Raw genomic sequence first — 26,659 nt, 5'->3', positions numbered from 1 at the left:
GTTTTTCAAATTTGTGGGACTGTGGAAGTCTGCTTCAGTTCTAAGAGATGAAACTTGAATTAACGCTTCAATAAAAACCGTCTTGGAGAGCCTATTAGTAATTTCTCAGTCTCTTCAGGATGGCACTGCAGAGAATTGACTCACAATTCAAGATAATTAGCATTATTGCTAGTCTGAGCATCACTAGAGGACCAAGGTGCTGTTGGTGTGTTTGGAAGGGGAGTTAACACACCTGTGGCTCCATAGTTGCAATGAAGCATTTTTTTGTACCCATCTCAGGACGGCTCCTTCCGATCAGGTAACAAAATATGTCACAAGGCTCCAATCATTTCAGACAAGTTTTTCAACATGACAATGACTTCACAAAGACCTCACAGTCACCAGAATTAATTCAACAGAGCACCATTGATGTGGGGAGATTTTAATTATGGATGGTGCACCGAAAAAAAATCTACAGCAACTAAGTTGCAATATCCGCAAAAAGTCGGAGGAAAGTTTCTGACACCTTGTTGAATCTGCCAAGAACAAAGGTGTCTAGATGTACCTAATACAGTGGCCAATAAGTGTTTCTAAATGTGGTCCTAGAGTGCTTGAGTTTTGGGTTTCATTTATGTTTGTGGTCCTTTATTATTATTATCCAACAGGCCTTTACCATGTACCTCTGTGCGTTTGGATTTTGTTGTCAATAATTAGTGTTATTCTTTTCCTCTTGACTTCTTTGAGCCTTTATGTGTTTATTCTTCACCTTCCCTTAGCCTGCCAGCTTGTTCCCTTTCACAGCTGATCCCAATCACCTGATTTCCTCACTTGCCTTCAATGCCATTCTCCACCCCTTCCTCAATGTACATACACAGTAGCTCTCTGGTTTCATTGACTAAAATTGTTTCCTCCTGTGATTGTAGTCAGTTATTCAGCCTGCTTCTCTCCCTGCTCCCACATCCATATGCTTAGACTGCTGCACTTTGTGAGTTTATTATTAAACTTTATGATGTAATTCTCATAATCTCTGCTTGCCATTTTTCCTCTACCACACCAAATGTAGCAGTTAACTTTTGCTTAAGCCTTTAAACAAACCAATACTGGAGAATGTTGGTGAGATGAAGTGGTGTTATGTGTTACAAACACAACACTCTGTCAGGAAGCACAATGTAGCTCTGAAGTGAGGGTGGCACATATAGTCGAGGTTAGGTAAAACAAAGGGATGAGTTTTATACAACACCAAGCATGAAATCTGTTGGAAGTTAGTGTTTAACTGCATCATTTTTGGCTCACTGGTGGCAGTATGACTCACAAATGTAAGGAGGAGGACAAAGAAAACCTCTTGTGCTAATTTGGCCCAGCAGGAGGAAGTTTGCACTGTTCATGTTGGATGTAGGGCGGGCAAATTAAAGGTAAAGAGTTCCTTTTAACAAGCACAGCTGACTAAAACTTGCAGTCCATTATCAGATTTTTAATGTGTCGAGAATTAGATGAACAAATAGTGTCATCAGCCAGCTGTAATCGCACGGTTTAGATTATTGGATTATTGGCCATGAGGCAGGAGCAGATATTCCATCATGAAGATGCTTTTTTAAAAAAGAAAATCCGGCAGTCATTTTATTTCAAAAACTTTGAAGTGAAATTTGTAAGCCTTACTCTAAGTAATAGAATAGAATGACATGAACCAAACTGCACAAGTTAACAGGTGATATCTTTGCTGCTGTAATGCAATAAGGACCCAGCAACAGTTAGTGATTTTGCAGTGAAAGTTTAATTGTAAAAGCCAGTGTTCATTTGTCCTGCATGGTTTTGATTTAAGGAGTGTAAGGTTTGTCTCAGGCTGACTCATCATCTTCCTCGTGAGTGGGTGACTTCTCTGCAGTGGTGAGCGACATGGATGAATAATAGGAGACATGGAACGGAGGTGTCTTATCTTTCACCAATGGAGTGAGGAGAGAACAGATTATTAGGTTGTTTTTGCATCATTTAAGACATTTCTGTCCTCCCTTAATCCTTATAAAATGTATGTTTAATGAGTAAAATGTGATAAATTAATCCTTGTTTTGTGTAGAATCACATTAAATATTTTATTTATTTTTTTTATTTAAGATGTAAAGATAATTTCTGCCTAAAAGCCATACTGCAATGTTGTAGATATTAGACTTTAAACACTGGTTCGGAAGTGCCTTTTGTGAATCAAGGGATGTTTAGCAGGTTGCAATCTATTGTTCACAGCTAGGTGTCACTAAACCCTTGTCACTACTTGCTTTGCAATGCCCAACCCTGTAAGTTTGGGGAACTAAGCATGTTTGATTCAATCTTTTGCAAAGCCTTAGAAGAAGCCAATTATGCAGCTTTTATTTGACCCTTAAAGAATACAAGAACATTGTATCAAAGAGTACTACTACAGTTAGTCCCACTGTAAAGGGTGATTACCATTTAAGTTCTGCTTTATTTGCACCTATGCACCTTATTATGTCAATATAAAAAAGTTAAAAAAACGCAAGCAAAATTAAAACATTTGAATAAGATTTATATCTTGAAGTGTGATTTAAGAGCATCAACAGTGCCAGTCATCCTGACATTTGGAGAAAGACTTTTTCTCAGCTCTGAACACATAATAGAGAATTTTAAATCTCCATGTGCTGTCAGTCCTATTGTTTTCATAGGATTGCCGTGCCACTGATGCAAGTGGAAGTCTAATTATGATTATTTTTATTATTTTTTTGCTTATACCAGGGGAAGGATTTTGTTCTGGATCCTGTTTTGGACCGACTCCTAGGGAATGTCCACTAGAACTGGGTTGACAATGCAGTGCCAGTCTGAGGTTGTGGTAAGTATTCTTTCAGGTGAGTTTTAAATGTCTTTAGAGAGGAGACTCATTACTTAATAAAGATTAGAGTTAGCATGGTGTTGGGGTGGTAAAACCAAAGCATGTTTCCAGCTTTTGACCAGACAGGAATGTGAATGTGCTTTAGAAAGTAGTCAGACCAAACAACAAATCTGTATGTCAACTTTAAGTCATTCATCAAAGATGACAGTTAGACATTTGGCAGACTGTTTTATGCCAATACCAAAAACCCCAAGTGAAAATGTAATTTGGAGACTTTTGTTTAATATGATTTTAATTAGACAGAATTAAAACCCATATGTTTGGTTTTCCCTGCTAAGCATTGCTGTAGAATTTTGTGTAATCATGATGCTTTACACATAATTATCTTGGTGTCATCAACATAACCTAGATAAACTACATAGCTAAAATTTATAAGGAGGCCAGAGGAAAGCTCACATAAAGAAAAAAGGACTTGTCTTGTTATTGACCCCTGTGCTACGCTACATATCAGGGTTTGAAGGGTGAGTCATTTTCACCAAAAATGGTCCATTACTTAGAAGAGGAACCGCTAAAGAGTTTTATCAAATATCCCAAACCATTTTTATGTAGTTTATCAGTATTTCATGGTCAGCATAATTAAAATATGCTTACAGGTCCATTAAATTAAGGAGATTGTCATTAGTAGGTATGCTGTTTCTCTGCTTTTGCTTTGACACTGGAGAGAAACTAGATATTGTGAGACAATAGTATATTAACCACTAACCCTAAACAGATTAGCTCATCTGCAAGATAAGGCAGCATCTTCAATGTTCATATTAGGAAGAACTGCATATTCCTTCTCCCAGGCAGAACTAATTGTTCAGTGAGGCTTAAGAGAAAACAAGGGCACAAAGTAGTCTGTCAGAGTGAGGTCATGTGTGTCAAGACTTTGACAAAAAGGAGAAAATTTGTTAAATAAATTGGCTGATGAGAATATGGTTTGATCAAGCGAAAGGACTTCATTTGAAAGGTGACGGGTAAAAACGCTCTAAAAAGCTTTGGCAGATAACAGGAGATGCAAAAAAGAAAAAGAAAAAAGGATATATTAAATCTTAAAAGAGTGTCCTGCATGATGTCAGTGTGTGTAACGGCTGGGAGTGTACGTGTAAGTGAATCTTCTGCCCCGAAAGACAGAAACTGATGGACAAGACAGAAGGAGCAAAGGGAGAATCAGGGGAAGGCATCGGGGTGTGAATGCTAATAGTCTCCTAGATAAGACTTCCATGGCATTTCTGCATCTAATTTATCTCTTGTCCTTACCTGACTCCCTTCCCTTTGTGCTGCTCTTTCTCTCTTCTTTACCTCTGCCCTAATCTGCAACCTCTATTTTCATTCTTTTTCACTTTTCTTTGCCTGTTTCTCCCCTTCTATTCGCCTTCCTCCATCACGGAACATGCAGGCGTAATTGGAGAAAGAATCATGTTACCAACACCTGCAGAGTGCAACATTTTCTTCAGAGGGTGTTTGTTTTAACTCGGGGTGAAGCATGGGCACTTATATAAATATATATATTTGGGTCCTAAGCACTGAAATTACAAATAAGAGGAGTGTGTGGGTTATATGCATTTCTGCCCTGACAGGAGGCTTTACAGCAATCTCCAGTGCTGCAGGCACTGAAGAGAGAGTGGGGGAATGTGCTTGCCACTGCAGTAAACGAGAAAAAAAGAAGAGGAAAGGCAAAAAAAAAAGTGCTGCAAAAGTTGCTGAGACATACAGAAGAGAGGAGATAGACAAAAAAAAAAAGTCTTATCCTTAATTGGAGCTTCCGCCTCTTCCTCTGCTGTTGAAGGAGGACAGAATGAACGTAGTTGTTCTGTTTTATCTGCTGCAAGAAACATCCTAAAGCAATGTCTTCCACATTTTGTCCTATTTCTTAATGTAACATTTTAACTAGGATGTGTATATTTAGAAACACATGGAACATTCACATAGACATGCGACACAGACCAGAATCTTTACCATTGCTCTTGAAGGGAGTTCATTATTTCGGAGTTGCACAGGAACTTACACCCACACACATCCAGATGCAGGAGCAGGTTATACAGGGTGCACTCATGGAAAGAGCTATACATCTACCCTCCAATTTTACAGTGATTTGTATCAGTACTTGCCATTTTTTCATCTTTACTATGAAATAAATTTTGATTACTTTTCATGAGCATTGACATTTGATATTGATATTTACTCTTGACTCTTTTTTTCAATTGCCATAATGCAGAAATAGACTGTCACACCTCCCAACATCCAAGCAACAATACGAGTTACCTATAGCAAATCAGTGCAACACCTTAATCAGCAGTATGTTTCCACCAGCCCATTCTAGTTGCCATGGTAGCCAATCCATCTGCCAGTTAAGGGGTTGGTTACCGAGGAACTTCTGGTTTTACTGCGCACATTCAAAATGGCGTCACAATATAGGTTTTGCTCCCACATCCACCATTTTGTTTTCCGGATGCACCATTACCAGCAGTCTCATACTTGTACCTGACATGCCTGTGCTGGAAACAATCCAAGGGACAAACCTTAGCTGATAAAAGCAGCTCCAAGAAAGATAACTGTTTCTCTGCCCACCCTTCATTTCTAAGCGCAATGCTTTCCATCTGTCATCATTTGGTCAGTTCAGTCCATTGGCTGCCTCCTCAGAAGTTGGCTCTTTGGCTTCTCTTCATAACAAGTCATCTATCATTGTCCATACATCGAGAGCTCTGCTTGTTTTAATAGAGAAAAAAAAAAAAGAAACTAGAACATGTGCGAAAGCTTTCATTCAGGTCCCCATCCCATGATCCTACTTCATTCAAGCTGTGGTCTATTTGTTGTCCACTTTATCATACTATTTGGTACCATGTTGGATGTAATTTAAATACTCAAACAAGATGGTAGCTGTCTAAATCGTGACTCTTTAATAGTGGGAATTTTCCATAGAGGCAGGATAAAGTTTGTTTTCTAGTAATTTTTTATTGTGCCTGAATGTTGGTGTCTTTTTCTACTGTTTATAGATGCTATTTCATGATAACCTGATCATTGGAAAATTCTTAAAATGATAATAAAAAAAAGAATATTCACCTGCCTATGCCCGTCTTATATGAAAACAAAATCAATCCACTCCTATTAGTTTTCAACTGGTCATCATTTTCGCTGTTCAAGATGAAAGATGTCCCCTGTGGCAGGCCATTATCACCTCCATGAGAGTATTGATGACAAGCCGCACTGAAACTAGCCTCATGCTGGATCATTAGGTTGACTGCAGCTTATATTTGGCCAGACAGCCTTCAGGGTAATTTTTTATTTATTTATTTATTTTTATTCTTTACAAAAAAAAAAGATAGAAAAAATATTAACAGCCATTTTGCAGCACAGCCATGAGTCTTCTTGCGATTTTGAACAGATTGTTGACCTACTGTCCAGTTGATCACAGTTATTTAAAACTAATGCTTTTAAATTGTTTGTAGAAATGATTTAGATACTGAAATAATCATTGCCAACAAAATGAACCAGCTTGTTTACACACAGGGACTGTCAGAATGTAGTCGGGCAGGAAGATGGAGAGCTTTTTTTTTTTTGACTGCTCCATTCTTCATCGCTGTAGATCAGAACAGCACACTCACTACTGTAGACGAGGTCTTGATCTGTCTACTCCTACTCCATTCTACCATCACTCATGAATAAGACATAAAAGATACCTGAACTCTTCTTCTTAAGTCACCCAACCTCAAGGAGGCAGTCCACCTTTCTCCTTATGTATGTAATCTGGCTCTGGAAACAATGAAAATCAACCATTTAATACAATAAACAGACAGGAGCCTCAGGGAGTACAGCAGATAGGAACATAATGAAGATGCTGAGAATGGAGCAATAAACAAAGGAAACTCTGGACTCTATATAGCAAGCTGCAGGGGTAGCAACTACCATCCAAAAGAAAAGAGCAAAATAAAACTGATAAATGTACATTCATTGATTTATTTGGTGTGCACACACTGAAAAGATATGGATGAAAGATAATAAAACAATTATATCAAAATGATCAAGAAGCCATAGTGAAGGGAAAGTAAAGCATGCATTTGTTTAAACACAGATGTCTTTAATCAGCCAAACATCTACTCTGAGTAGACTCCTTCCCATCCACTGCCTTTACCCTTTCATTTAAGTACTGAAGAATTTGCCACCTTTCTGGTGTTTAAAAATAATCCTGGCAGCAGCTGTTGTCAAGTCAGCCATAAAAACGGAATATTACCCTCCTTACACATTCATGGTCTATCCCCAGAAGGACATGAAATCAGAATCAAGGCAATCACTGAACCATGCCAGAAGCTCAGACTCTTCACAAATATTATCTGGAATAGTCACATTTAAATACACAACACATCAAAAATAGGTTATGGGTTTTCCCTTCAAAAGGACTGGATTTTCTTTTCTTTTTCTGTCTTTTTTTTTCCTTTTTGATTCTGTATGGCCATATTGACTTTTTGCAATATCTGTCCCTCAATTGCCCTTTGAGAAACCTAACACCTATGAAGTTATTAAAATAATCTCCACTTTATATTAATGAATGCATAGTTTCACAATTATTTCAAAATTAATGATTGCCATTTTACTGTTCTCTATAAGTGAATTAACAATTTTATGTACATGCTTGACAACATAGAGAGTCTAAATTTGACCTAGCAACAACTGCAAGTTGAAATTCCAGGTAAACTTTTAAATAAGCAGCCATTTAAAGCAACCGACTACTATTGGAGGCAGAGGAATTTGAATTGACATTATCAGTAATTTACTGATGAAAACTGGTAAATATTTTCTTGACGATTGCAATCATCCGTCCATCCACCCCTCTGCTCGTCCGTCCGTTTGTCCTTCCGTCCATCCATGAATGAATAAATGAATGAGTAGGTTGCAGAGGCAACAACGTAAGCAGAAATTTCTAGATCTTCTTCTCAACAGCTACCTCTTTAATATCATCATGGGAATCTCGAATGTGATCCCAAGCCAGATATAATCTGTCCAGCAGGTTCATAATTTACCCTCCCAGGTTTTCCTTGGAAGGGATCCAGAAGGCATCCTTCCCAGATTCTCAAATCACCTTAACTGGACTCTCTTGTTGTACAGCGGCAACGCGCTCGCATGCATCTGCTGACAAATGGAGGCGCTTGTCACTCTGTCCCTGAGGGTGGGTCGGACTAGTCTATGAAGGAAAAACATCCAGACGCATGTATTTGCAATTTTATCTAGTCATTTTCCACAGCTGATGACCATACATCAGGTCAGAAACAAATTTAGAATGTTGTTTTTAGAAGTAAATCAACAGCTTCACCTTTTTGATTTAGTTCTTTCTATTCTTTCTGCATAGCTATCTTCGTGGCAGTGTAAACGAAATAGGAGACTAAGTCTTTCCTGAGGACAAATTAGGTTTTCAAGCTATTTCATAAACTACTGAAAGACCATGTTGGGTTTCATCTGACAACCCAGCAGCAGAGTTCTTTCCAAAGCTACTTTTTTTGTAAATGTTGCACAGCCCGGGGGAAGATTTTCAGAACGACAGCCACTGTAGCTACAGAGGTTTATTTTTTACTTTCTCATTCCTGCAGAAACTTGTTCTATTGCTTTATAGTTTTCACCAATTGTGCTGAAGTTTTCAAAGGAACAAATATTTTCTTCTTGAGATCAAGTTTTTAAAAAAATTGTCTAATTGAAATCTTGAAACACACAACTAAAATAGGTCTCAATCTTTTTTCTTTTTCTTTTTTTTAACTAAGCTCCCTCAAATAATATTTAGAAACAAAGTCCAAAATTAGACCTAAAAATGTAACTGACTACCATCTCTAAGAATTTCAACAAATCACGAGTAGCAATATTTTGGAACAATTAAAGAAAAACAAAGAATACTAAAGCATTGTATTTTCCAGTTTAATGTGAGCAAAAATCTTTAAAAGCCTGGTGCTTTGTGGCATTTAATATCCTCTTAGTTATCAAATATATCAACTTTATTTAAATTTTCTTAACGTTCAATCCTGTTAATGTAACAAAACATTAGACATATGACCTTTGTTGTTACATCGATGCATTAAAGTAATTAAGAATGCATTTCAAGATTTTTTTGCCACAAGATTTCTTACAATTAGTCATTTGACACAGAAACTTGTGTTGCTCTTAATAGTTTTGCTAAACAAAATTGACTTAACACAAAATATTCAAATTTCAGTTTTCTTTTGTTTCTTTTTATATCAAAACAATATCTACAAAAGACCTTTGCTAACATCTTTGTGGAAAATGTGCGTGTCCTCCATTACTGACCTGTCAATATTTTTCAAGTACCTGTAAAATCCGAGTTTATGAATCTTCCTATGTTTATGTATGAATGTGTGATTGTGTCCTGCACTTTCCATTTATTGTATGCATACCTCTCCCTGCAGCTGAGTACAGGGGATGACAGTGCGCTTTGAAAATGAAATCAGTTTTTGTAGCCATTGACAGTGAAGTTTATTTTGCATAATGGTCTAGAAACAGTTCACTATGAGTAATTTCAGTTGAGACGAAGGCCCTGGCAGGATACTCAATAAGCACTTAGTCTGCTGTGCTGGTGAAACGACTTGCACAGGGAAAATAGGAAGTTAATGAAACCGCTTACACACAGAGTTGAGAGATTCACACAATGCTGATAAATGAAAATGCAGGAAGGACATCAATTGCAGGCTCTAAAATATGAGATTCAGAAGCCTTCAACATTAACAGTCTTATTAGACTTGGCACGCTATTAACACCCACCCTCTTCTATCTGACTGCCTCTCGCTTTCAATGCCTCTCTATTTGCCACGGCTCTGTCTGGTGCTTCACATTTTCTTTCCGCTCTTCTTCTCAACAGACCTGACGTCGGAACCCTAGGTCAAATGGAAACGGTCTGAACAGCTACGCGTGGCTAAATTTGGGCTTTTGTGCAACCAGGGTCGTCAAAAAGGTGCACAAATATAGGAAAGACATTATTACCCTCCTCAGTTTGCTGGGTAAAGACAATATGTGTGTCAAATGCTCAAAGTATTCAACATATTCATGAAAATTTTTGAATATTCTGCCAGCCCAGAACTTGCTATTACCACTCATTGCCATCAAGCATATTTCTGGGTACCTAATTTTGGTCACCAAGACTGACTAAGTTCATGTGCAATGTGTTCCAAGTTAGCAATGTAATGCCACTGCTATGAAGGGTGTAATATTTCCAAATACGACAGGTTGTAAACTGTTAGTAAATTAGTGAGTGTTTGAGTGACAAAACACAGCTCACTAAAAAACCTTAATAATATAGGCCTCTCAATGTTGACAAAAACTTAGCAAAAGTCTTGTTTTGCAGTATTTGAAACTCTCATAAGCCAATTGCATTTTTTAACATACTTTGGAACAAATTATGGAAAATTATGACATAGCAGTTTGCTTTACACATCCCTAATTTTTTTTCTTTGTCTGTTCTACTTTGTTCAAATTTTGTTGCCATAGACTATAAAATTAGTGAAAATATTTTGGGCCATGTTCACATCAACACAAGTGTTCAGCAAAATCTTCTGCTAACGGTGCACATTCACTTGCAAACTTTCAGAAGTAAAGAATAAAAGTGCGGTAAAAGGAAATCCGCACTTCTGATATTAACAGTGATCTTATATATCACTGTTAATATCAGACTAATAAGCAAAAGTTATAATTAGTAAAATAAATAGTAAAATAAATGGAATGACTCACATCATGGGATTTTTCTGCTCAACAAATGGCAGAAAAATCTGACAGGGATGGACAGAAATTAAACAGTTTATAAATTCTATGGAGGTGCTTGGAGGAGCAATGATCAGATCAGTCAAATCTACTAAATGCCCAGCAGCTGTAGGCAAAATTAAAGAGGAAATGGAAATTGACAAATGATAGAAAGCTTTGAAAACAAGATGACAACACTATTCAATCAGAGCTAAATATTAAAAGGAAAAACAGCAAAAAAAACTTCAGGCACAAGAACCTAACACATGTTTCAGACAGGACAAAACAGAAGATCTATCACCTGTGCTAGAAACTACAGCTGCCTCACTTTGTCCTAATTGCTTCCATCCAAGGTTAAGTGTGAATATTTTAAATGAATGAATGAAAGTGAAACTTTCAATTATAAATCTTAAATAGTTTTGCAAATTGTCATTTAATCCCAGAGTAATTGATTGTTTTGAGATGTATGGATTAATTTTTGATTATTTTTTTTTCTCCAAATCAACCAATATTCTGCCATAAACCAACAAGAGAAACTGAACTTCAATATGCATTTTTGAATCTTCATTCATGCAGACAACAATGGGTTATTGCTGCAGGTTTTGAGAAACATTTCCAATCAATTTGCTAGCAGTGGCACACGCTCACATTATATATGGCAACTCCCAATCAAGCCTGTGAATGTCATCATTTCCAAAATGTCTGTGACAGCCCGGCTTGTATGGAGGTCAGACCACATATACATCAGATTAGTGCAAAGGTGACACTGGGGCGTTATTTTAATTAAATTGCATACTGTATCCTTATATGCCGTAGAAACACAGGCAGGCATGCCACACTGTGTCAGGGAAAATAAAAATAACATTGCTAAATTTAGACACATGACCCTGATGTCGTTATCTAATTAGCGGTTTTGTTTGACAAAGCTTCATTAAGGGGATATTTTATGCCATACTTTAGTCTCTAATGTATAGAAATGAATCAGCATTGTCTTCTGACCTTGGAAATCAGAACAACATGGAGAGAAAACCAAAACGCATCCTCACTGTCTGTCTTTCTTGCTGCGTTTCACCGTGTCCACCTCTGTGTCTCTCGGATATCACGGTGATTAATATAGACCTTAGGTTCACAGTGGGGTCCAGAAGCTGTGATTAAAGAAGATTGCACCTGTCACACTCAGACACACACGACCCAACAAAGGAGATAAGGGTGACCTAAACACAGACCTGTCCATATCTCTTTTTCAGATAAAGACAAGGAGCTGGAGGTCGTCAATCCGGCATTGACACCAGCCACTCCGAGAGGTCACTGTCACAGATACAGATTATACAGCAGCTCTACAAACATTGAAGCAGGCCTCCAGGGTCAGACTGGAGTGTTTTCAACTTCAGTTTGATACCTCAACACCTCAACAATATTAAAACATGTTAATATTGTTTTAGTCAGACTTGGGGACAAACTTTACAGAGAGTGGATGGATATCAAATCTTCATATAGATACCATGTTGGTACTTTCTGGAATAACAACATTGTGAATCCTAATGGTAACCAAAATCAGTGAAAAAGAAAAAAAGGACACATTTAACATATCTAAAATGTTGCTTCGAGTGGATTGTGATGGTTGTAAAGTGTTTGGATTTGTTTTCCCAGTGCTGGCACTACTTGGAGTTCAAACAAGTAATCCCATTGTAGGAGCTTACATCATCAATGGCATCTGTTGTTTGTGCAAAGATATGCAACTGATATTTTGTTTAATTTGTGAATGACTTGTGCAAACGCTTCTCACACATATGCAGTTATGGTGAAATGAAAGGCAGTGCAGGCTTGCAGTCATAAAACTTTCCAAAAATGCGTTGATTTTTGAGGTGACAAATGTGAATGTTTTCAAGGAGTGTGTATACGTGAGGTTAGTGAAGGAAACCGAAACATGAGATGACCAAAAATGTGATCAATTATCACAATTACATTCTTTCTCAAATTTTGACTTCGTCCACCCAAATAACTGATTTTTAAGTATAGCTGTGAAAGGCTTCTTATCATTAAAGGGATAAGAAGGAGATTTGAGCTCTTCTATCTAAGTGTCTGGTCAATCCTCTCCCAAGGCTTTCATTAAATGATTTCAATGATTGATGATCCTTCTATCAATATTTATTGATCATCAAGGTTCTGAGGCACAATCTGGTAAATGTTTGATCTCCCAGCCTAAGAAAAAAATGTTCAGATTCTTATTTTCATTCAGATAGACAAAAACATACAAATTACACAACCTCCCAGAATGACACACGCAGGTAATTATAGCAAACAAATCCCTGCAAAATTGAAAACATCATTTATTTCTTTAAACTGATTATGTATAACAACGTTTGTGGATTTTAAGAAAACCTTTGGTTTGTGGAAGATTGATGTGCTGAGTGCTGTCTGAATTTTGCATGTCCAACTTAAAAACAGCTACGTTATACCAAATTACTGCTCAGATGTGCTTCATCATGTACACTGGGGGTCCTAATGGTTTTCCAGGCAAAGATTTAAATGAGTAATTCAAGCTTGTGCTTTGGGAACCAAGCCATGAAAACAACTTGCAAATGAGGAAATTAGAAGGGAAAGCTTCTGCTGAACTGAGTCTGGCATCACTGCAAATCTATACAATGTCCTTTTCCCCTGCATGTCAGACAAACAAGAAAATTCTAAATATTTAAAAAAAAAAAGCTCTCATCCATCTATATTAAACTAACCTAAGGGAAAACAGTGCAGCAGACACACCTCTCATCTATGCTTTCTGTCTAATTCAGATTTACTTGCTGGGAGACCATAAAGCAAATTGCCCCACAAAGTGTTTTTAAGGTGATTTATTTACCACCTGCCCAGGATGCAGAATATTGCACATCATGCCTAATCAAGTCCCTCAGGTCACCGGACTCTGTAGATAGAAAATCAAGGCTGCAGCACAAATGCAGCCAAACTGAATGCACTTTGCCACCTTCAGATGCTTTTTGGATTGAATTTGCCTTCGCCCTTGAGACTGCCTCCACGCCCTGTTAATATTCTTCCCGCCATTAACGTTTATTGTGCATGTGGAAATCTCGGAGGTCCCGCTCCTCATTCCACTGTTCCCCTCCCCCTTGTTTAAATAAGTGCTGCCGGTAATAACTCTATGTTTTGCGTTGGGGGGGGGGACACACACACACACAAAAAAAACACTCCCCACACACACTCCATTCAGCTTGAATCAGCTGTCCGTCGTATTTGTCGTGTATGAGTTTCCTCCCTCGCTTACATGGCCTAGTTGAACATGCGAATGTTTTGTATTCCCATCTCTAATTACTTGCTTTTGCTTTGGCCGTAGCTTTGCTGGTGGAAGTTGGCAACCTTATTGACTTGAGTTGAGACAGCTATACTTAAACCTTGGGGTAACATCAAACTCCCACACTTAAAGGAGGGGTAAAAGTGTCAGAAAATTGCAGACATTAAGCTAGACAGTGATAGAGGAAGTAATAACAGGGGTAGTGCGGGGGCGGCAGTCATAACTGACTGATCCCTGAGCATTTGTTGAAGCTGCTCTCTTGTCCTCTTGCACCTTCAGCGTTCTCTCCAGTCAAGGAAAAAAATGTAGCCAGCACTTTACGGCTAAAACTTCAGGAAAGTTTATTTATCTTTCTCTACCTCTATGTTTTCTTTCTGCAATTTTGATGTAATTTTGAGTGTGTTTCTCCAAGCACCTGTAAAACTAGAAATGCTGGAGTTAGTCCATTTTGACATAGGCTGGAGATAGTCCAAATGACCTGAAGGATTGCTTTTGTGCTGTAAAGTTTAGAGATAGGCCAAATGACCTAAATGATTGCTTTTGTTCTGTAAATAAGGCCATTACCTTCTGGCCTGACGGTCAACGACCACATTTACAATTGAAGAATGGATGCTAATTTGAGCCATCAGTCGTTGGTTCTTTTGGCACTGTTTCAGTAAGTCTGGGGAGAAATCGAAAACCTAGTACTCCTAGTGGTAGGGTCTAGAGAGGTAGCATTTGACAGAAGAGTGGGTTTACCGAAAGCTCACGTCCACTCACTGTCCACTTTGTTAGATATGGCCTCCTTGTACAAGGCTGGACCCCTTGTTGTCTTTAGAACTGCTTTAATTCTTCATGGCATAGATTTAACAAGGTGTTGGAAACATGATTTTCTTTATGCTGGCAGATTTGTTGGCTGGTCATCTACTGTATGTCGCACATGTCCTGCTTCACCACAATGCCAACAGCCTTTCTTTGGGTTGAGATCAGGTGACCTAGGAGGCTAATAAAGTACTCGGTGAATTCATTGTCATTCTCAAGAAACCATTTTGAGATGATTTGAGATATGTGGCACGGTGCATCGTCTTCCTGTTTGAAGCAGTCAACAGATGGGTTCTCTATGGTCATAAAGCGATGGAAAGAGTCTGCAACAATATTCACGTAAGTTGTACTGTTTATACGATGTTTGACTGGCACTAAGGGATGCAGGGTGTACCAAGAATATGTGTTTAAGTTAGGACCATCGCCAGGATTGACATGCAAAACTAAAACATAAATGAAAATTGCTGAGGCCATTTTCTCAGTGTGAGGTTATTCAGATTTTTAAAAATATTTGTCAGGCATACTAATAAATTTGGTGCACACTGTAATAAGTGTTTGATTTTTCTTTTCAAATGTTAGCATTAGGGTTTCCATTCATCCATCTATTTATCCATCCTCTTCTTTTCCTCTTTTTGCCAGGCTAAGTTAGATCTGTACCCATGAACAAAATACACTGATTAATCCTTTCAAGTTTTGCCATTTGAATGGCCTCCTCCGCCTCCAAATTTGTCGTTTTGTCTCTCTCTATTTGCCTCAGTCTTTTTCTCCCTTGTCTCTTTCTCTCAGCCTCACAGCGTGACGCACTGAATGGGTTGAGACATGCAAACGAGTGATGGGATGAAAGTCAGATGTGATGAAAGCTGATGGAGCCAACAGCAAACTCATTTACAGACCAGGCCCCGTTCCTCTGGGCAGGTTGCTTTTTATCAGCGAATCTTGGTGTTTGGCACGTTGTGAAACCTGATTTGGAAAATCAAATTAGGAGATTCTAGCCGATAAAAAAGCAATTTCTACAGTAAAAACAGGGGAATAAGATTTTATTGCTGATTTGTTGAAATCTTAAAGAACACAGTGGGAGTTTAGTGTTGTGTGCTTGGGTGAAAATAACTGGGCTAATATCTTTAAGTTGTTTATGCTTTATTTGACATGTTAACTCACAACTTTCAGAAGAGAAATGTCACTGATTCCTTACTGATTCCTATGTTATTACAATACACATATTTAACGTAAGTCCTACCAAATTTGAAATAAATACACAAAAGTACTTTGTGTGTGTCCACATAGTTACAGTAGCTCATTGACACGACTCCAGGATAATGTTGTGCTTCTTTTTTGGCTGTTCCAATGTTGCGTATATGGAGCTGAAAGACTCATCAAATGACCCCTCTCTAATGTTCCCATCCTAGATTTCACCGTAAATGGCCATGATGGCATAATGTTTTCAGGTCATTCTCGGGACTCCTTTTCCTCCAAACAAAGAGGACGTGTTGATGGAAAAAAGCTCCTTTCAGCTTCTATAGCAGAGCAGAGCACAATTTCAGCCCATTTGTGTAGCTGGTTACCAATGTTGTTTGTTGGTGACTGTGACTCCAACTTTCTGTAGGTCGTTAATGAGCTTCTTCCATGTAGCTCTGTGCTGATTCTTCAGCTTCCTCATGGTCACTCTCAACCCATGAGCCAAGATCTTGCTAGAAGCTCCTGAGAGTGATTGATTGACATTCTTTATTCTTTCTATTTCACATTAATCTCTCCAAAAGATGTCTGCCCTTTGCTGAGCTTGCAGCCTAGGAGTCTCAGTCTCCTGTCCTTTAAGGACCAGCCTCATGTGACATTTACACTAGTCTCTGTTTTAACACAATTCAGTCAAACAATTAGTACTGTATACTATCAGGACTCTGCAGAGATTGACTGCACACTGAGGAGGTAATTCCGCCTTTTTATTCAGACGCATTGCCCATCTAAAAGTTGCAAGACTAGAATTTGAGACCCCAGTTCTCGCAGACAGAACTGTAGCTTAACGGTCTACTTCTCTCCATCTGGTCATCCGTCCATCCATTGTCTATACCCACTTGTCAATGCAGGATTTGCGGGTGGCTGGTGTGTATCTACAGTGGTCGTTGTGGAAGAGGCAGGGTACACCCTGGAAAGATTGACTATACCCTTTCTACATACATTTTGATATACATCAACAGTTTGGATAATATAACAAGCTGGAAAAGGAGAAGAGAGTTGTCCGTCTACCCTGTGACACTAGAAAAGATGCAATGTTGACTCTTCTAAGCAATTAGTTGACCCACTGACAGAAAGAAAGCAATGTTGTGGTGTTTTTGTTGAGCAATTTGGTTAACTCTGCGGTTTCTGTGCTACATGAAAGTGATTGCTTTATTGTAGGTGACAAAACTAAGCAACAGTAAGTTGATACTAAACATTACCTTCTGCAAACAGTCAATGGTAGACAATAGGATAGAGACTACTCTGACTGCACAACACTGGACTTGACTTGGATATGTCGAGTCATATTTATCTTTAGAAATGTAACCTGTCCTGCAAAAGCTCCCGTTCGGAGAAAATATCTGCAGCTGTCATAGAAAACGGAAAGAAGACTGCAGCATACTGAATGTCGGTGGTGATAGTGCATTTAATACTGATGAAATATACAGTGTTTACTTCACTTTGAAGCCACAGAATCTTCAAGCGAATACACAGCATTGATTTTAGTTCAGCATTGCACTTGGAGTCATTATACCAAGCTGAATTTATACTCAAAGAAAAGCGATGTATGTGAAAGCTTTCAGCTCTAACAAAAACACAGATTCAAACTCTGTTCTACACTGACCCTAGAACTCATAATTAGTAGGGAAATTAAACAGTGTTTCAGTACTTGATTAGCAATTAGAGGTTTAATAAGCAGCTTGTTGAATGGTAAAAGACTCGATTCAAAAGACGAAATGGGAACCTGTTAAATGTACTTGCAGTGAAGTTAAAGCATTTCACATATCTGTCCATAAGGCCATTAAGGTTTATTTACTTATCTGCTTCTTCAGCTTTTTTGGTGCACATGGAGGTTTTTTTTTATTTTTTTATACATCAAAGATAAGAAGAAAGTGTTTCGTCGTCTTCAGCCAGATGGAGAAACACAGACTCTCACACGGGAGTCAGAGTGCACATTTCTGCTTCAGTGAGTGGTTTCAGTGAGCAAACACATGATGTGTGTAACGTGTTTGTTCTTTAAAGCAGAAATCAGTTTGGCAAACTACACAAGTGATTGCTGTGTGTGTGTGTGTCTGTGTGTGTCTTTCATTGAAGAGCAGGAAGAAGTCGGAGATAGCCATAAAATTATAGCGTGAGTTCATTTTCTACATCATGGTAAAAATGAACACCTATTTCTTTCTCTGGTCTCAGGGGCTTTTTATAGTCGCTCTTCTCTCTGTTTGCCAGATTATCGTGTTCTTTGCCTTTATGTCCCATCACAGCTCAGGCAAATCATGAGGCGGACCACATCTCATCCTTCAAGCCTAGACACATCAAAGTTCAGCTGTAAATCCTAGGGTGATTGTATTTTCCTCATATTTGAAACGACTTTTTCCTGAGAAACACAATTTCATATTCATGATTTCTTCAAATTGTGACAGGCAGTTATTTTTTGTGTCCTCCCTTTGGTCTCGTTGGAAAATAATTTACACATTTAATTTATTAGTAAAAAAAATAAGCTGCTTTCACTGGTTTTCTTATTTTATCTCCTAAACAGAATTCATGAATCATTTGAATAAATTCTATCTTATTTATATTCAAATAGTAGGAGGACAAGCGATCACTTTACAAGCCAAATTAAGAGCTTAGCCAGAGTTGCTTATAGTTTGTAGCAAAAGTATTCATATCTCTTAACCCCTTTTTACATTCGTCTCTATGGGCTTTGCTCATCTGAAAGCCTAAATTCAGTCAGATGGGATAGAGACTGTCTGTAAATGGCAATTTTTATGTGTTTAAGATTAGATTATGCAGATTTGGCAGACATGCTATTTTCTCTGTTACATTTTTAAATAGTGCATTCTATTTATATTCATCGGAGTTGACATAAGGCTTTGAGCTGCTTGTTGGATTATCATGTCCTAGTAAATTCAAAGTTGTAGAATAGTTTCTCGTATTTTTGCTTTTTTTAACAAGCTAATCAGGCTTTACATTTCTTCATTCCTTGCAAAAGAGAAAAAAGTAAATCCTGTATCTTTTCACATCCTACTTCACAGTTATGCACATTGTGTTAATCTATCACATAATATTCAATTAAATGTGTTGACGTTTGTAACGAAAAAAAAGTTAATAGCGCCTCATACTTTTTGTCATGCAAACAAATTTCAAAGGATAGAAGCAGCTGCTGAATAAGTGAAACAGAACATGTAGAGAAAATGCTAAATAAATGAAGCCATAAAACAACCAAACACAACAGACTCTAAAATGCTTCCTTTTCACCGTCCAGACTTACTGCATTAGGATTTCTTCACCCCGCTGCTTAAGTGCAGTTGTTTAATTGCTGCTTGCATAACTTTGTGCTTGTTAAGGTGTTGAGTTGAGGAGGAATAAAAATGCATTTGGAGAGTTCACAGAAAAACTGACTCAATAATCGCGTTTTACTCAAAAAAAGCAAAAATAAATCTAAGAGATGCAAAACCTGTTGTGATGCAATGATAACTGCAACTCCTCAGATGTCTGCAAATAAATCTGTAGATTCACACTGATGCTGCGAGCTCTGTTCAAAGCTGTTTCATCTTGAAGTTTCTTCTTATATATGAAAACTAGTTTTTCTTCTCCTGTTAAAAACTCACTGTAGAGGATTACAACAGTTAACCATTTTGCTGTAAAACTTACAGCTTTCCCCATAATGTCTTGAAAGCTTACAGAAATCTTATGATGTGTAGGTGCAAAACAGGGCTTGTTTGAATAACCTTTATACTGACCTGTCTTTCTACACTAAAATACAACAAATAATCAAAACTCTTTGAGGTGTTTGCAGAAACCTTGCTTTGCAAGTGTGGTGGCAGTTTGCATTGAGCCTAAGTTACCATAAGGAGTGATCAAATGAAATGCAATTAACTGACAAGTTAATGAAAGCTAATAAAATGTAACTTAATCACAAAAACTTAATTTGAGTTTAGTTTTAGTCCTGCAACAAAATGACCTGCAAGTGTCATTTCAATAATCACATGAAAACACTTGCTGTCATTATCAATTAGCATCAAAAGGGCTTCACAGGCAAGGATATTACAGTGAGGAAGGATGAACCCAGGATATATCGAGACATTAATGAGTGTCAGAAAAGGAGTTCACTAATTTGCTGCGAAGAAATCTTAAGGGAAACCAATAAAGTCTAGAAACTGTAAAGACTGTTTAATGATGATTCAACTCACCGATCGGGTCCCACCAGTGCAGAGCTTGCTCTGTAATTCCAGCTGTCGTGGGGGGGGGGTCTCTGCACACAGTGAGGAGAGCAGTTTTGAAAGCTGGCCTGATGGTAAGGAAGAGAGCAGAAAAGACTTTCCTTTGAGGAAAACATGAAACGCAGACTGTTGTTGATCAGGGTGTTCCAGGATTGAACTTCAGGACTGTAGTATTTTTTTCTCTCAGTTTTGTGGTTGCTAATCCCTTTAGAAAACATCCCTTTGTTTTTCTAGTCCCTTGATGAAATTGGCCGTACAGGCCTGCAGAATTTCTGGGTGGCAAAGATCTCAGGTCATAATTTTGCCTGTCAAACCTTAAACACAACCCCTCCTACAGCCGCTACTTACAGCAGCACATCAAATTTGTCTGACAGACTGAGCTATATTTATCTCCTACCTAATTGCAATGTTACATGGTTGATTTTGTAACACTTTTCTGTGACACAAATCACCCTTAAAATCAGATGTTCCCTTTAATTAGTCTCACAATGACTAGACAAAGCTCTGTTTGTTTTTGTTTCTGTTCAGTGAGCAAACTGTCCCAACTCTAAACAAATACTCTTCAATTTTATAGAAATATTGTTCAAATGCAATGTTTATGACTATGAAACTGTTATGACAAAAAGTCACACGGATGCAGGTGAATACATGTCAAATTATGGTTTTGCTTTGCCTTTTTGGAGCTAGAGAGTCATTTATGATCAGTAACAACTTTTAGACTGTGAACTGAACAATCTCTTGATTACCTACAGTAGACCTTGGAGGAATACAGTCGCTTCTAGGTTTGTTATGGAACTATACTCTCTCGGGTGTATGTGAAAGATTTTTAAAAAATAGTAAAGACTGTTTTCCTGATGGCTATCTAAGCAGATGTGGCTCTTTGTGTTGAGTCATTGTGAAAAAGATGAAGCGGGGAGCGAGACAGAAAAAGAGACAATGATGGACTTGGAACCGACATGTTGTATCCAATGTGGTAACTTGGTTAAAATTTGGTTGTGTTGTTTTTATCGACTATGACATTTTACTTTTCATTAACATTTAGATAATGAATTGCTTCAAGTACAGTTCCTATTTCTAAAGTAAGGAATTGCTGCCCATCTAATGCCGTTGCCTAGATGGAAACAACCAGTGCTTCCCTGAGAATTGGCAGAGACGGACCAATGTCATCCCGAGATTTTACATTCACTGATTCTAGGAACGGGATGTTCAGAACTAGCATCCCAATTTGTAGAGGTTAAGAGACCAATTCCCATTCACTGAGAGGTGCCAAAATGACCCTCAAAGTTAAGAGGGAAAGTATCAATAACAGGATGTTGTTGGGCATCAGAATTTGCTGGAACTCAAAGTCTTTCTGTCTTTGAACCATTTTGTTCTAAATTCTTCCAAACTTTCCCAAAAGGTGAGGAAGGATTTTGAAAAAAAATCCAAATGATGCCTGAAAAGCGTAAGTTCACTTTTCAGAAAGAGAGAGAGAAGTTGATAAATTAAAACCCTGAAATGGCTAACGGTAAATTGAACAAGCCTTCTCAGATTCCCTCAGTTCTCTGTAAGTTGGATTTTGCATTTGTTGCTAGTTAATTATTTGTTATATTAGTGTGATTACTAACAAGCCATTTACTTTTTTAATTGACTGGATGCAATGTATTCATTCAACTTACAATTAAGCGTTAATGCGTTTCCTAGAATAAATGTTTCTACCAAATGGTAATTTAGGCTCCCTGAAAAACAGAATGTACCCTTGGGGCCGATTAACACATTCTAACTAATGGGACTGACATGATGTTTAATACTTAACTATAACCAAGTAGTTAATCGGTTACGAGAATTAATGAGGCACCATTCAGATTTTGAATTGAACAAATATCGCCACACTGAGCGAAAACATGTTAGTGGTGTATCGGAGCTGTTTGTAACTTTTATTTAGCAACATTTCAATTTGTTGCAATCTGGGCAATTTGTTGCAGTGAAGCATGCAATTAAATGGAGATAAACAAAATAATTGTCCTACAAGATGAAGCTGGACTGGAGGTTAATGAATAATCTTACAGTTTTTACTGTGAAAACAACTGACTTCAGGTAAAGGTGTGTGAAAACTACACAAAGTAGTGTTGAAACCCACATTTATTTCACATCTTTGAAAGTGACAAACAATTTTAACGATCAGCTTTGCATTGAGAAACAAAGTAAGGAGGACAATTTGAAATTTGAAACATTTATTTCCTTGTTCTTTTCTTATCTACCTTATTTGAACTTTAAGTTTTAGAATATCTCACATTTATAGTAAAAATGTCACTTTATACATGATTTTTTGCCATAAAGTGGAAAGTGGGGTTTGTATGATTAGTAATGTGATTGAAACAGATTTGTCATTTTATCACATAATATGATAATGGTTTTTGAAATTCTCTTTTAGGACTGCTAAAGTCACTAGATATAGATGTGGTCAGATTCAGTAGTTTTGAATCTTTGCTCAGATTCAGAACTACTAACAAAGCTGCTATCTCTTTTTTTCTACATAAAATAGAAAAAAAACAATTTGAACTGATTTTGTCAGACCCTCTGAGTCTTCCCCTATTGTCTTGAGCTGCGGGTAGTTCCTGAAAAAATGAGATCACCACATGCAGCTGCAGGGATCTTCCTCCACAAAAGTGGCTGGATTAACACTTCAGAATAGAGTCAGGAACTCGGGTATTGAGCTCGGAGCAGCATCAAGGGGAGTGTATTCACAGGGCTTTGTGCATCTTGTACGGATGCCTTTCCAGGGAGATTCTGTTGACTTACCCCACTGGGATGAGGACTTGCTGGAGAATTGTGTCTCAGCTAGGAGTTGCCCTGGACATGCCAGAAGATGTAGCTGGAAGGAGGAGAAGTCTGTCTGTACCTCAGATAAGCAACACAGGACAGATGGGAGAAATTAATTCAGTATGGGAATATGGACATATCCATTGTTTCCTTCTTCTTGTGGTCGGGAAACCACTTTTGCAAGAAGGAAACCATTGTTGGTAGTTGTTTGCAGTTTCACATGAGGTGGAAACAGTAGAAATGTGGAAGAAGGTGCTCTGAACTTTTTGACCAACATGCAAGCTTCTGTGTGGTGGGAAACTAAAATTGCATATCATGTTGAACAAACCATCTTCAGTGTGAACTGTGGCAGTGACAGCATCATAATGTGGCCAACAACACTTCTACAAGATCCATAAATCTAACCGGTGTTATTAAGAAGAAAGTTAAGTATGCACTTGTGAAAGAAAACCTGCAAGAGCACTATTGTCCACATTTTTTGCCATACGCCACAAAACCATTAAGATGAAAGTACTTAAGAGCCAGAAACAAATTTGAGTTGATTTAAACTAAATCGTCAATAATATTTTTGTACTCAACTGTCAGCTAAATATAACAATAATAATAATAATAATAATAATAATAATTTTTACTTTATTCATCCCAGCAGGGAAATTATTTCGCAGTTACAGCACACGACAGGAGCTGTGTCTGCAGGCAGCCAGCTGAGCCGGCGCCATTTTTTGAAGGCAGACATGCGGCAGAGGTCGTCGGGACCAGGAGTCGAACCCGCGACGTCCGCGGGTCTACGGCCTCCAAACGTGGGGCGTTTGGAGGCCCCACGTTTGGAGTATGTTTGGAGTAAATATAGCATTTTAATGAACAAGGTCTAGTTTTTGTAGAAAAAAGGCAAGTAAACCCTTCTAAGTATGAAATATAAAAGGGTCTCACACCCTTGCAAAACTGAAGGAAAGGTATGATTTAAAAACGGTTATCAATTATATTTTTTGGTATTGAAAAGAAAGCTTGTACATTTAACCAAGGCTTGATGATTAGTGGACACTTCTGATCATATTTACTATTAAATTAAAAAGAAAGAAGAAAGCATTCCTAATAAAAGACAAATACTTAGAGATTTTAAAAAACTAACTCCAAAACAACCTCATTCCAATTTGTCAGGGTAAGTCTTTCACTACAAAATCAAAAGTGTCCATCTTCATTGGTTTCCCATAATGGTCAAATTTCCACCATTTATCAACTGCAATGGAGGTCTGCAAAAATATTATTTCCAAGAGACACCCCTACCTTATAGCATGCAAAAGATTTCAGACTGGAGTATATGTTTAATTAATAGGTTCAGATCAAAGGATATGATCCAGTTCTAACTGGGATGCTTTGGCAAAAAAACGACATTGCTGTTCTCAGATGCACACTATTCAATCTGACCAAATTTGAGCTGTTTTGCAAAGCAGAACTGGTGAAAATAATTAAGATTTTCAAAATAGGCAGAGAAATACATCGAATGACTCGCAGCTGTAATTGCAGCCAAAGGTGGTTCTACTTTACTTCGCTTTATTTTTAAATGGAACAATTCACAGCTTCAACATAAATGTCACTGTTTCAATCACAATGCGAGACTGTAGCTTCATGCTAATTTACATCTGGATTCTGTCAGCAGGTCAAAATAAGATGGGGAATCCTTAACAGCGGTTAAGAATAATGAATATATGTACAAAATCATGCAGGAGGCAACAATGTTTAACATGCATGTTCATTTAATTATATGTTGTAAACTTATCTACTAACTACTACCAGAAGTATTGATTAAGGGATCCTACAGATGTTTAAATGTAAGGTAATTTTTTTGAAAAGCATGTATTCTTTTTACTACTTCAGTTCTGTACCTCTTTCTATTGGTCTACTGTTTTAGAGAGGGAGAGAGAGAGAGAGAGAGGTTTGATTTGTGGTGACAAGATGTAAAAAGTTCAAGGGGTGAGAACATGATCACTTACAGGTGCTGTTCAACATATCCTTTACATGAGTGGCGCACTAATGATTAATTTAATTCATTGCAAAACATGCAAAAAACACTGTGTTATCATGCAAGTCTAATTGTATTACTTTAGGTAAGTTAACCAAAGAGTGGGCTCAAAAATAATAATAATAAAAAAAAGATATACACTCTGCCCTCTTGAACCTTTAAAGCCAAATGACTCAAAAACCAAACAGCTGCGTATTTCCTCTTGGGGCTGCAATCAAGCCCTGTTCATCAGGATCAGCAGCAGGGTGGAATATTTTCACCCAATGGTCTGTTTGGTTCAAGTCACTCCCTCAAGAACAAACATCTGCTCTGCTCAACTGCCCTTGAGCAAGGCGCTGCACTCGCAGCAGCTTTATGAATGGGAGTTTCGCTGCAGCCACACACAATACACACACAAGCGGAAACAAATCAATATTCATTACTTTTTGATACGGTTCATTAGGGTTTTTATCCCTGCTGAGCCCTGTGCCATCAGAGGTCATTTCGATTCCAGCTGCCATGAAATGCAGCTGTTGTTGGCACTTTGTTCACTAATGTGTGTGACTCCACAACAACTGGAATTACCTGATTTCCATTTGTTTCAGCAAACGTCTTAATTCTCTTACCCGGCCATTTTAATTCAAATGATTTAAATGTACTTTGCGGTGAACACGAAAACAGAAAATTTTAGGTAATGGTGAAATCAATCCTTCCACAAAAAACGTCTCGTGAGACTTCAAATTATTATGAGCAAATCTATACTTCATGACAAAACATGACATATGAGTCACGAAATTAAAATTTAATTATTTAAGCATTGTTCTATTGTCAGGCTTGATTTGTTATTTATTGTACAAAGAGCAAAACAAAATCACTCAAATCGATCATTAAACAAGCAGCAGAGTTTTCTGTTGGTAAATGAAGGATGTCTGCCAGAAACAGATTTACAATTTTGAATTTTCCATTAACAACGATCTCTGTGCTAATACTAACTAATCTCTAAGTAATAGGGAAATTGTTTATATGTTTCAGGTAACCATGACATTTTTATTTGCAGACAAAGACAACCAGAATAAATACAAAAAGCATTTCTAAAGTTATGATTTCAGTTATTAATCAAATAAAGTTATCATATGAAATTTTGAATTTGGTGTAAATACCCAAATTTTTTGGTTTCATTTCAGTAGCTACACCAAGACCTGTTTACTAACTATGTACTGTATTTTGAAATCGGTTTGTGATGTTATAGTAAAACAAGAATACCAAGCATATCAGCAATTAGAGCTCTGGATGAAGATTTTTGAATAGTCTAGTCAAAATCTGAGCTTAAATCCAATTACAATGCTGCTTTTGGTGCGTCTCTGTGACAGTGTTGCAGCCAGCCATGCTATCTTCAGAGATTTGTTTTAGGTGATTTCAAAGAAAAAAATGTCTTGGTTAATTTGTCTATCTATAAAGCAAGATTCAATCTTTCATGTATTGGCACATACTTTTAAAATGTTCTTAGTATTTATGATTTTTTAGATGTTTTTTTTGTACCTAAACGTATGATCTTTTAAAAAAATATTGTTTTGAGATAAAATGTTTTAATTTACATAGCAACATTCTATTTAAAAACAAATATTTAAACTGAACCGATTTAAGCATGTGTGCATGTCTAGAATAAGACATGTGTAAAAAAAAAAAATAATAAAAAAATGCTCCACCCAAAGAATACCAATCCCAACACTTTTCACTCATGA

This window comes from Xiphophorus maculatus, chromosome 16, assembly GCF_002775205.1.
Source record: "Xiphophorus maculatus strain JP 163 A chromosome 16, X_maculatus-5.0-male, whole genome shotgun sequence".
NCBI lineage: Eukaryota > Metazoa > Chordata > Actinopteri > Cyprinodontiformes > Poeciliidae > Xiphophorus > Xiphophorus maculatus.
Note: the sequence above shows the minus strand (reverse complement) of the source record.